General features: G+C 44.0%; 1 non-coding gene across 1 annotated transcript; it reads right to left on the bottom strand.

The window, feature by feature from the left end:
• Positions 1-1,444: 1,444 nt before the first annotated feature.
• Trnat-agu lies at positions 1,445-1,518 on the bottom strand. Its single transcript has one exon. It is a non-coding gene; the product is annotated as a tRNA-Thr (tRNA).
• Between the last annotated feature and the right edge of the window lie 11,120 nt (positions 1,519-12,638).

Below are 12,638 nucleotides of genomic sequence, written 5' to 3'. Positions count from 1 at the left end.
AGCCTAGCAAGTGACTTCTTCAATAATTTGTGGCGCAATTGGCGATCTTCCTATCCCAAGAGCAATTCTCAAATCGTCAGTTAACTTGAACTTCGGAATCACGATCTTCAACCCAAGTGCGAAACGAGGACCTCTGCGTGTTCCTTTAATAAGTCGATCCTCTCGAGGAGTAGCTGCTCTATTGCTGATGTTTTGATAAAACAGCTTTACGAGTAAAGCCCTGCTCACCTAGTCCAGAACCCTGTTCATTGTAACTGTATGCACGTTGATGCTTGCGTTTCAACTCTACGTCGCCGTACCAGTACCGGCGACTGAAGGCAGGTCATAACACTTAACATTACGAACAACGCAAATCCTGCAGCCCACAGTCTGAACATCATTCCAATAGAGTTGGGTATCCATACGGCGCTACGGTCGCAGATTGGAATCCTGCCTCGGGCATAGAGGTGTGTGATGTCCTTAGGTTAGTTAGGTTTAAGTAGTTCTAAGTTCTAGGGCACTGATGGCCTCGGAAGTTAAGTCCCATAGTTCTCAGAGCCAATTGAACCATATCCATACGGTAAATAGTTTTCTGTCTACACTGCTCAAGAAACGGAAGTTTAATTATAACCACCCTGTATCTCACTGACGAACTTCTTGTGATTGTGGCCACAGTAATGCAATTTTTTTGTAATAGACATCGTAGTCGTCACTGAGTGCAGTTACGGCCTGATGGCAGTTATCGAGTGATATACTGCTAGGACTGTGCTTTAACCTATAACAAAAATAAAAAACTTCTGACATGTAATCATGTCATCGTCATACCGATGTTAACAACTTAACATGAATCCCATCAAATCACTACTTTGGTACGCTGTTTACTCTCTGACGGAAGTGAAGAAAATACGACCTGTGGATATGTTTTCCCGTCATCTAAAAATGGTTCAAATGGCTCTGAGCACTATGCGACTTAACTTCTGAGGTAATCAGTCCCCTAGAACTTAGAACTAATTAAACCTAACTAACCTAAGGACATCACACACATCCATGCCCGAGGCAGGATTAGAACCTGCGACCGTAGTGGTCGCTCGGCTCCAGAATGTAGCGCCTAGAACCGCACGGCCACTCCGGCCGGCTTTCCCGTCATCTGCTTCAGTTATTTTGTGTACTGTAGAAGAATAGTGATTCGGTGGCGTTCATGCCGACATCTTTAACATCGATACGTCGAGGACATGATTACACGTCAAAAGGTTGTTATACATGTGCTGGAACACAGTCCTTTGCAGAATACAGCTTGATAATTATTACGTAAACTGAAGATGGAGGGGGAGAAAGGCAACGAAAGGAAAGTGAAGGAATTGATGATATCAGCTGCATCGGGACTTCATACTGAATCGTTTTTTTACACACAGGGAGTAGCCAGTCCTCTGACCGAACACGCTGAGCTACCGTGTCGACGATAATGTGTGCTGGACTGGGACTCGAACCCGGGACCTCCTGCTTACTAGGCAGTCGCGTCAACCACTGAGCCATCCGGACACAATGCTCATCGCAAATCCACGGACTATCTCTGCACGCTCCCCGGGCCGACCCACATTCCCACCTAACACCACCTATCCGCAGTCCCCGTCCATATCCTCCACCCCTGCCATTTTTAGATTCCCGCTGGAGGCCGAACGATATTGTGCATCTTCAATGTAGGTTGTGGATTCTTTCCCCATTGAGGCGAATCAATTTTATGAACGCGTGGTGTCTGTTCTTTCGGCCATGTCTGAAAGAAGAGACACCACTTATTCATATACCTGATGATTGTCGTATGTCTAGTATTGCAGTAGTTTATACATAACATCTGCGGTCAATCGTGAAAGAAAAAAAAATAAGGCATCTGTGGCATGTTAAAAAGTGAAGTGGGTAGGGGGAGGCTGGGAGAAAGAGTAGTGAATTGTGTCCCCGCACCCCACCCCTCTAGGTACACCTACGTCTTTAGGTAATTAAAAAGCCTGCACCAACTACGATACTAGGCGTTTTAAAAGAGTAATGGCCATTGAGTCACAAAAACGTATTCTATAGGAAAAGATTTTACTGGCGGTTTAAGTTTCGTACGAACCTACTTACACATTTTGGGTTAATCACCGTTCATATCCAAGCACTTTTCAGGACATCGTTCTAGCTTCTTGAGCTCCTATGTATAGATATTCTCCACCCTTAGAATCGAACCAGTATGAGGGGAAGCAAGTGCGGCTTCCTAAACATAACAGAGGTACTAGTGAGTCTCGGGACTTCGCCGTACTGCGCGTAACAGCCAGCGCTACAGGTGGGATTGCGTTTGCTGATATTGAGTACGTTACCAGAAGTAATTGGTATATGGTCTGTGTAAAATTTTATCATATTCAGAGTAGAATTATGAGGAACTGAATATTATTAAGTTAGACGTAAATTTATTAAATGTTTTGTAGTTATTACTTTTTATGTACATTTTAATACCTCTGCAAACGTAACCTACAATTTGAAATTTCTGGGGGATGTTTATTTTAACATAAAAATTCTGTTCTGAATCCCATTTAAATTATTTTCATTATTTTCCAAATTACTGATAAAAATGTGCTTTCCTACCGTACATCTTAGAAACATGGTAGATTAATTAATCGTTAGAACTGGGATACAGCGTGTAAATCACAGGCCTACTTTCAACTAAGAAATGAATAAAGCTGTATGATATGTGGCAGTTGTAAGAACAATATTTTAGGATGTAGTAAGTTTTAAACGTAATGTATTGGAGGTGAAAGCAACAGTTTAAATTTTTACTTGTTATATTTATTAAAAAAATATTATATTGAAGTTACCTACAGATAGTTTTATATTCATTGTCTGCAACTGAGGAACTTCCATAGCCTTTCAATTACAAGACCGCCAAGGTGTTGTTAGACAAAAATCTGCAAAAGGGTTTGTCTGAATTTGGATAGTTTCCACTCAGTATGCCGGCCGGGGTGGCCGAGCGGTTCTAGGTGCTACAGTCTTGAACCGCGCGCCCGCTACGGTCGCAGGTTCGAACCCTGCCTCGGGCATGGATGTGTGAGATTTCCTTAGGTTAGTTAGGTTTAAGTAGTTCTACGTTCTAGGGGACTGATGGCCTCAGAAGTTAAGTCCCACAGTGCTCAGAGCCGTTTTGAACCATTCAGTACAGAATTGTTAAAACTAGGAGTAGAGACATTTTTTTTATCCAAATGAAGTTGTTTCTTACTCCTAATACGGGTTTAAGTGCAATTAGTTTTCATCTTCTTGGAACAGCAGTTAATTTTTCAGTACAGTGGGTAAGATTTCAGGAAGTGGACAGAAAATAGCAGATAATCAGTTTTGGTTATTTTCTCTCATTTACAAAAGTGGTCAGTTGGTCCCTGTTAAGTGGATGGAAGGAAGAACGGACAGTCACTAAATTTAAAAGCCGTCGACAGAGACGCCCCACGAGTTGACAATGTCTGTCTTGAGTTTCTCGTCATTTTCAAACCATTAGCCAAGTCATTGTTTCAAGCGCAAGAAGAGCTAATAGTCATTAGGAGTGGGGACTTCCCTTTAGCGTAGTTGGTCGAATAGCTCTCGCCGCAAATTCTGACCGGCACCGTGATGCAGCTAGCTGTGGGTGGAGAGGCGTTGTGGACGAGGACTATCCCAGACTGCAGTTACGCGTGCCACCGAATTTGAATAGCAGATCTCAGTGACATTTTTCGGTTTTGGCGAAACTGAATTGCGCTACTGCATTGACTGTTGTTTTTATCTTGTATCTGTGCAGGATACCCACTTATCGTCAGCCGTAACAATATGGAGAAACAAGGAACCTATCATCTCCCTCTTTTCGAAACCGGTCCATAAACGCTTAACATTATTTGCCCTTTGTGTAGTTCGGTATGCATTTCTGGTACCCAACTTGCACACAATTTGCGATATACGATCTTTTCCGTGACAATCGTGTAAAACAGTGGTGTATCCAGAATAAGGGAATTCATCAGCCAGATCACAAATCGTCTCTCGTCAATTACATTGCTGTGTTCAGTCCACTTATTGCACGACGTCATTGGTCTGGATACTGGGCCTACCACTCTGCTCTTCACCATCCACATTTATACGTCCATTTTTGAGGTCTCAGCACCACTGTCTAACCTATCCTCCACTCACTACTTGTAGTCCTATAAATTAGGCACAATTAGAGACAACTTTGATCACCTGTAGATCCTTTTTCACACAAAAATCGAATTACACCACGCACTTCGCAATTGGCGGAAGCAACAATTTTCCTTTTTGATTATTACAGAATTGTCAAATTCCGCAGACTGCTGTTACCCCTTAAAGGAGAAATTCCTAGCTTTGAGTTCATTCTACAAGCATTTTAGTGTGTCATATAAAGAACATTGTACGAGGAATCGTTTTATTTTGTGAATTTCTGTTTCAGTTATGTTGTGGATCACATATAACGTTGATCCACTGTCTGGGAACAATAGTAACGAAATTTACTGCTCTCCTTTTGCAGGTGAGGAACATTGAAAAAGTTTGTTTACCGAAGAATGAAAATGCAGTGGCCATACAGCGTACCGCACGGACCGTAAGTGATTTTGTGTGTGTGTGTGTGTGTGTGTGTGGGTGGGTGTGGGAGAGAGAGAGAGAGAGAGAGAGAGAGAGAGAGAGAGAGAGAGAGAGAGAACACCTTCACTGCACGTGGATCTAGAAGCAGCACTCCTGCAACAAGGTAAGGAGAAAATTGCCATACTTCAATTTACATTAGTGTCAAATACATTCGATAAATTTCGGTTTACTGCCGCTACTTACCTTTACGCTAGGACTGACAGTGATTGATTTGCTCCCGAACATTGGTTAGTGGTTAGACATTGACACAGTTTTCCGGGTCGACGATCTATTCCAGATCTCTCATTTCTTGACCATTTTCAGGTCTACCTATTGAACTATCCAATCTTCACACAGTTGTCAGAAAATCATCTACAAAAGACTGAGATCACTTTCCCATATCCAGTCCATATCACAGATTTAATCAGCCGTACTCTGTCACGTTAGAAGTATCCGGACACCTCTACGTAAAGTGAGGCGAACCTGCAGTGCAACAGGAGGCCAGCAGTGTTGTGTAATCAGTAGAATTAAGTCGAGTGCGCGATGTCAAGCAAACAGAACGGTGTTTACGTGCCCGGCCGAGACAGCCACCCCGACCGCACCGGAGTCGGCCGTTTGCCGTTCGGCAGGGCTTGTCCTGCCGGCGGCCTCGGCAGCCGCTTCACGGACAATCTTGGCCACGGCAACAGAGCCACCGCGTAACGATGGATAGGCGAACGACAACGAGCAACGAGTGGATTATCGAATCAGATTCATCCAGCGAAGAAATTCGTCCCTCCTACATCACAGTGTAGATGAAAACTAGATACTCTAACGACTGAAACAAAAGTCGTCTGTAAATACCGATGGGCAATGTATTAAGCCTCCAAAGAAAAAGCAATCCAAGGAGAAACTAGCCGTACAAACAGCGACTAGCAACTTCTATAGTGCCATTGAAGACTGTGAACAGGAGGCTGTCACTGACGACCCTTCGCAGCAACAAAAAGATCAACAGGGAAAACAGAAGATACCAGCGATCGAACTTCAGTATGAAGACAATTATTGGAAACTAATGACTAGTTGAAGCAGAACTGAACCAGTCCTTTCACCGAGAAGAAAGCTGGAGAGTACAAATTGAAACCGGTCCGCCGGCCGGAGTGGCCGAGCGGTTCTAGGCGCTACAGTCTGGAACCGCGCGACAGTTACGGTCGCAGGTTCGGGCATGGATGTGTGTGATGTCCTTAGGTTAGTTAGGTTTAAGTAGTTCTAAGTTCTAGGGGACTTACGACCACAGCAGTTCAGTCCCATAGTGCTCAGAGCCATTTGAACCATTTTTTTTAACCGGTCATCACCACAGATGACTGATAGCAAGAGTATTCCCTGCTACACATTTCTAACGGTTGGGCTAAAGGTAATCAAGGCTGTTATTCGACACATACCAAAGTGAACGCAGAACGGAGACATTGAAGAAGAACTCGAATAAATGGAGTTTGCAGCCCCTGTCGCGAACATGAAGACACCAGGGACCCAGAAGAAAAATCTACTGAGGGTAATTGTGCTGTCTGACCCAGTGGATCACCTCACGAGAGTCTGTGCACTGGCAGTCGAGATCGAGAAGCTTCGCAGTCTGACCCTACCCAGCACTGCACAGTGCCCCCGCGCTGTGTCAAGTACGGGGGCACTTTGCAGTCGAAAATGTGATTTCGACAGGAATATGCCAGCGACGTGTTGCCATGTTCCGAGCAACATCCCTATCATGAATTTTCATCAAGTCAGCTAGCACAAGAAGGCGCGATCTGCCACCATTAGATGACAAGAAGAGCCGGTAGAAGACAACTGCGAAACAAGCCGATGCCTCTGGTCACCAGCATGAGCCACCTGGTGCAATTCTCAGACCGTCTCTTACGGAGCGACGATCCGCACGCCAGCGCCGACATGTTAGCTTCAGAGCAGCGGCATCGCCGTCAGCAGCACCGTTAGTCACCAGCCCAATGCAAAGTCTCGCCGAGCATCTGGACCACTGCCACCCACACGTACAGAATTCCCCGGAATTGTTGATCTGATGAAGTAAGCAGCGAATACGCTCATTGAAGGCACTGGAGCACTTGGTAACCTGCTGCATCTCATCACCACCACTATTTACCAGGCCATTAGATGCACCAATCAGCACAGTGACGTCCTCCCAGCGCACCATGGGCAGAACTACACGACGAGACAATGTCACCATATGGAATGCCATCGAAATCTATCTGCATCTTTTAGAATTCCGGTAATACTTCTTGGACGAAGATATCTATATATGTCTCGTAACAGAGACGCACCTTCAGCCAGCGTTGCGAGAGAATGCAGCGAATTACATGTCTCACAGTAATGATCTAGCTACGGCCGGAGACGGGACAGCAATTTACACCAGGCGCCCCCTCCGCCACTATGCAGCACTCAAGCATGAGATGCGCACAACTGAAACCACGGCAGTTGCGGTGGAGACAACGCAGGTTGTCGGGAAGTTTATCGCCGCCTACCACCCGCCTCGAGGACAGCTCGATGTTGATGTCGCAAACAACCTGCTGCAGCTCAAGGGCAAGTTCTTCATAGCGGGAAATCTTAATGCTAAACACGCGGCTTCGAATTCCCACGTTACTTACTCCAGCAGCAGAATACTGCACCAGACAGCTGAGCGCGTCAAACGCACGTATTTGCCGACTGACTGAGCTCACAATCTATCCCAGTAGAGGTGCACCAGACGTTTTAGACATCGCTAGAACCAAAGGCCTTCGAGGTTTCGTTGAAGTGACAGTCGTCCGTGCACTAACCTGTGACCACATGCCGTTCACTTTCCAATTCGGAACAGATTTCAGACACAAATTTGACACCAAGAGGACCAACTGGGAACAGTACCGACAACACGTCGCGATGCGTCTAGACGACCTGCAACTCGACGATGCTGAAGTTCTGAATACTGCAATTCTGCACCTTAGGACCACCATCACCGATGCACTCACGACTTCCATACCGTAGCACAGAAGATTTGGACGCCTGCACCATCACTTCCGCCTGACATTCTGGATCGTGTCAAGCGCAATCGTCTAAATAAAGATTGGCGGCTTACCTGTTAACCGCAGACCAAGAGACGAGAGAATCTCCGTCGTCGACAGATCAAAACGGCCCTTCATGCATACCTAAATCAAAGGTGGCAAGATAAGCTGGCCACACAGCAGCATAATGTGTGACTGCGTGGGGCATGGCACGCACGTTGATACGCTCCGGACCGCGGCTGCCACCTCTCACCACTGCTGCTAGAATATCAGCCACCGCAAACCAGAAAGCAAACGCTCTGTCCGACGCATTTTCAAGTAATTTACGCCCGATCGCAAACCCCCCAGCGTTGCCACCATACACAGCGGGCTAGAGATAGATTGGCCGTGTCACTAGCAGCGGCGACAGATAACACCAACCACATACCTCTGCTGACACCGGACGATATTCACATCGCTATCCGGCAGCTGCCCAAGACTTCTGGGTATTACGACATCACGGGAAAGTCTTTGAAGAAATTGGATCTGGCGGCTTATGAGAGTACTGCTATGCTCTTAAATGCTATCATCCTGAAGAGGTGCTACCCTGAAGCCTAGAAGCATGCTGATATAGTCCCGACGCTGAAGCCAGGAAAGAACAGTACGCAACCACGGAACTGCAGGCCGATCAGCTTATTGTCAGTCTTCAGCAACATATTTAAGAGACTCCTCTTGCAGCGGCTACTTGCTCGACTAAATGAAGACAATATCCTGCCGCATGAGCAGTTTGGTTTTAGAGAGGGGCACTCCACTACGCAACAGCTTCTCTGATTCGTTTAAGAAGTCACGCAGTATTTCAACAACAAGGAATACTGCGGAGTCGTCGTCTTGGACGTCACTGAAGCGTTATCGTCTGACATGAGGGATTACTCTGCAAGCTGTTCGATCTGAACGAAGAAGGCTCCTACGAATTGCTCTTGGCGAGCTACTTACAACACTGCAGCTTTGTCGTCAGAGCTGAAAACACAGCTTCCACCAACAGAATAGTTCATGCAAGGACTCTGCAGGGATCGGTGCTGGGCCCTGCGCTGTACACGTGTGTGTACGTCAGTCCTGTCTCCGATACCGAGGGTTAATAAAGCAATGCAGGGCACTCTATATCAGAATTATATTGACGCTCCTAACACTTGGCCAGATACTTTTGACCAGATAGCGTATGGTGCAGATATGAATACACTAGTGTGGAGAGCTGCAGCGAACTAGTTTTCTAACTGATGACCACAACACCAACATTATTACATAAAAATACACTTTCGCGTACCCATATTCCAAGAGGAAGTTCAGAAAGTGATATCCACTAAAAGTGTAAGGTAATAAATCAGGCTGTGTGTTACCATGATACATGGTAGCTAGTGGGCATTTTTAGACTATCTAATCAACAGTTTCTTCCGCTGTCACCGAACTTAGTGCTACAGTTATGCGTTTATTGCTTTACGACTGGCACAGGTAGTTCGTTATCTTTATTTTCTTTGTCTGGCATTGTTCGATTATATTCCACCATAATGGTATTTATATTTCCTTTCCCTTGATGCGACGCCAGTGCGACATAATTATATTGCAGGCATTATAAACCAGAAATACAAATATTTCTAAAGAAAAATAGCTAAACAGAACAAGAATATAGCGTCATCGGTAACTAGTTAAAATGTTGAAATAACGAATGAATAAATTAAAGAAAAAACAGTGAAAGGATGCAGAAATTGACTGACGTGGTAATTATGAAAAGCCTTACCACTCCTCTATGTCAGATTTCGATGGCAAGATGCTACACGCAAAGAATGAATTTAACCTACATTGCTCCATATTCTCTCTTTGATTTACATACACAATGCAGCTGCTACGAAGTGATCCATCCACTTGGTAAAATTGGTGCGGTATTATATTGAGGAGAGATGTTGATAGACTAAATCCGTTTGCCTCGCTAGAAAGCTTTTAAATGCAAAGTAGCTTCGGAATTTCTGAATAGGCGTAATCTGTTGGAGAGCAAATTCAAGAGAGCTCCCTCTCTCCAGAAATTTTTTTATTTCTTGACGTTGCTTTCAAATCAACAGATTCAAATAGTGGGATACGCCAGAGCTGGTATGGACGGCATTGTAATAAACAGCGCGCAATGGAAAGAGCCACAGTTTGCAAGAAAATTCAGCTGTATGTGAACAATAAATTAATTAAATTTTGTTTCAACTTGCAGCCTCGCGTGATAACATACAGAGACTGTCGAAATTTACGTTAATATTTTAAATTTAGCAGCTGTTGTGTTCTGTTAACTGACATTCCTCACGGTGACATTAGGTATCCATGTCATTTGTCTTATCAAAATGCAATATTTATCATATCAACAGTAAAAACGTGGAAAATCATCTTGCATTAAGTGAGCTAATTATTTTAAAACTATGCCCCAAGTTTCTAAAAAAAATAAGAATGAAAATGTCGTTTTGACTATACCTGAGGAAAGTAGTTCGTAATCTACATCTGCATCTACATCTACATCTATACTTTGCAAGCCACCATAGGATAGTCGCGAAGGATAGTTAGTGTTAGCAGTGCCAATTCCCCAGTTTCCTATTCCAGCCGCGGATGTTTCGCGACTGCTGGTAGCGTCCGTGTAGGCTCGTACCTTTCTAATTTTATCTTCAGCGCCCTTCAGCAGGATATACGTAGGAGGAAGTAACATATTAGTTGATTTTTCTTGGAACGTACGTTCTCGGTATTTTAACAGTAAATCATAGCATGATGCAGAACGCCTCTCTTACAGCGTCTGCCAATGGAGGTGGCCAATGGAGGTGGCTTACTAAATAAACCTGTAAGTAAACGTGCTGCTCTTCTTTGTGTCTTATCTGTTTTCTCTATCAATCATATCTATTACGGATATCAGACGTACCAGCTGTATCGGTTGAACTTCCTTTGTTGATGGACTGCATTTCCTGAGCATTCTTGCGATGAATATAAGCTGGCATCTATCTTACTCGCAATTAATTCTGTGTGATCCTTTCACTTCCAATCGTTCCGTACACATGTTCCATGATATTTTATGGAAGTAACCGCTTTCAGTAATTGTTCTGCAGTCTTGTAATAATACAATAAAGTGTCTTTCTGTTTATGTATTCGCGATACGTAACGTCTGTTTATATTGAGGGTCGTTAGTCACACCCTCCACCAAGCGCAGATTGTCTGCAGATCTTCCTCTGTTTCCCTTCAATTTTCTAGCCGTGTGACTTCGGACATTATCTACGAGATCATGTGTATATATACTGTGAAAAGTTACGGTCCTATAACATTCCCTTGGTGCACAGACGAAGTATCTCTTGCGCCTGATGACTCCTCTCCATCCAGAAAGACATACTGTGTTCTGTTTGCTAGGAACTCCTCACTCAAATCACACACTTGGACTGATATTCCGTACGCCAGTATTCAGTTCATTAGGTGGCAGTGCGGATCCGTGTACAACGCGCCTTCATGTAATATTGTTTTGAAAAAGCCTTAACGTAGCTTCCTAAACACTGAACAAAAATGGACTGTAGCTAACAAATCTTGAAAATTAAAATAGCGTTAAAAGTACGAAAGACCTCAGCCAAACAGCGAATGGACAGATTTGATGTAGTTACAGGGAACATCCGTAGTGAACGGAATAAAAGTATATGGTGCACCGACACATGCCTCTCCTACAATGAGCAAACAAAGGCTACCACTCGTATCGGTCTTCGTCATTAATGGAGTCCGTAATTCATATGGAGCTTCTGCCACGTAGTCGGAACGTTTGAGGTGTAATCTGTTCTCGTTCTCGATGAGTGGCAAACAATTAAATGTCAAATTTCACATCAAACATAGTATGTGCGGGGAAGTCGGCCTCCAGATTGATCAGTTTGGTGACTGACTTCCCTCGCACGTACTATGTAGGATGCGAAATTTGACATTTAACTATTCGCTATTCATCGCACGTATCATATACTTTTAGACATGCCACTCTGTTTTATTGACTCTTAAGCGAAGAACACTACCGTCCGATTCTTATTTTGACGTTGGCTTACGGATGATATGAGTCTGTTTCAGTTCTGAAGATGACAGTTTACACTGTGGAAACCGGTAAAGTGAACCATACAAAGGTATTCTTATGCAGCTGACGACTGACTTTTCTTTGTTAAATTATGGAGGAGCAAAATAAGAAAGGCAGCGAGGATAAATTGGTACAAAACGCTGCTGGCTACACCCTTCTTTAGCTGTACGAGAAAATTGAATGATCCACTCAACTGACCTGGTTCCTTCGGTCAATCAGAAAAGTAAGGAAGCAGTATTAGAGTTTAATATCCCGTAGACGATGAGGTCGTTGGAGATGGAGCACAAGGCCTAATAGGACTGCAGATGAGAAGGAAGTCGGCTTGTCCTTTTGAAATGAACCATTTCGGTATTCGCCTCGACCCATTCAGGAAAACCGCGGGACTTGGAGGGTCAGAGTGGGATTTGAATCGCGCTCTCTGTAACATTTCGCTCGGTCAGGGGAACTTCGTGAAACCGTGGTAACTCGTGGGTTGTCGAAGCAAAATACTTTTTCCGTAATTGACAGTGTAGTTTCATTACGTCGAGAATAACTTTCTATATGCTACAAGTCAGAAGAAAACTGCAACAAAAGAAACAGAATAGAAATGAAACATAAGTGAGGCACCGTTTCCATTTCGCAGCTAATAACGCCTTCATGAAAGCCTTGATCTGTGTCAGAAACTGTAGGACGACACATCACTAAAAAATTGGACATATTTTAGATCTGAATGAAATCGCACTTGATGAGGCTATTACAAATTTTAGTAGGACGCTCTTTGTAAGTTCATGTGCTGTCAATTGAAATCAAGTGGGGTCTGTTTTCTATTCATATTCGACACATGTAAGTACAAAAAAATAAATGTCCCACTACAGCGGTGTTGATCGAACATGTAGCTGTTGCTGCTGCTGATTAAGGGTTTAACGAGACTTAATATTAAGGTCATCAGTCTTCTATTCACC

The sequence above is a fragment of the Schistocerca americana genome, chromosome X (genome assembly GCF_021461395.2).
Source record: "Schistocerca americana isolate TAMUIC-IGC-003095 chromosome X, iqSchAmer2.1, whole genome shotgun sequence".
NCBI classification, from domain to species: Eukaryota; Metazoa; Arthropoda; class Insecta; order Orthoptera; family Acrididae; genus Schistocerca; species Schistocerca americana.
The sequence above is the reverse complement of the archived record's forward strand: the minus strand, read 5'-3'. Positions and strand labels throughout refer to the sequence as shown.